This window comes from Otolemur garnettii, unplaced genomic scaffold (genome assembly GCF_000181295.1).
Source record: "Otolemur garnettii isolate 467f Iridium unplaced genomic scaffold, OtoGar3 scaffold00102, whole genome shotgun sequence".
In the NCBI taxonomy this organism is placed as follows: domain Eukaryota; kingdom Metazoa; phylum Chordata; class Mammalia; order Primates; family Galagidae; genus Otolemur; species Otolemur garnettii.
Genome location: NW_003852497.1, coordinates 2,426,548 through 2,427,104, shown reverse-complemented (window position 1 = coordinate 2,427,104; position 557 = coordinate 2,426,548).

The following is a 557-nucleotide window of genomic DNA, read 5'->3' as shown; positions in this document are numbered from 1 at the left end:
CTGACTTCTCTCCCACTCGAGTAATAGAATTTAAAGAAGAAAAGGGCAAGGAAATGGACACAGATCAGTGTAGCCCAGTCCTGGGAGCTTCCCTTTCCTTAGCAACTTGGATTCTCCCTGTAGCTGTGAGAGGAATACCAGCAGCAGCACCTCAGCCCCCAGCTCCCCAGCTGTGTGGATGAGGAAGCTGAGACCCAGAGACACCGTGCTATGTGCCACAATTCACATGCAGTGGCCTCAGCATGTCCTCCTGTACAACAGAAAGCTTTTCTCTCTACTAGATGTTGTTTCACAGCAAAAGTCTCAGATCTTATCTCAAGGAGAAGCCAACTAAAAATTGCTGTCATGTATAGTGTGAAATCCATCAAAGGTTACCTGTTAGGGAGAAGAAGGAATAAAGGAAAGCCATCTTAACCAGGAGGAAAGAGGCTGGTTTCAGATAGCTCTGGCAAAAGTTATCGTTTATGACTAGGATTGACTTGCGTATTTTCTAGAGCCTTCCATACCCTTTCCATTTAACAAGTGTACAACAAACATTCCTCCAAAGTGAACAAAAT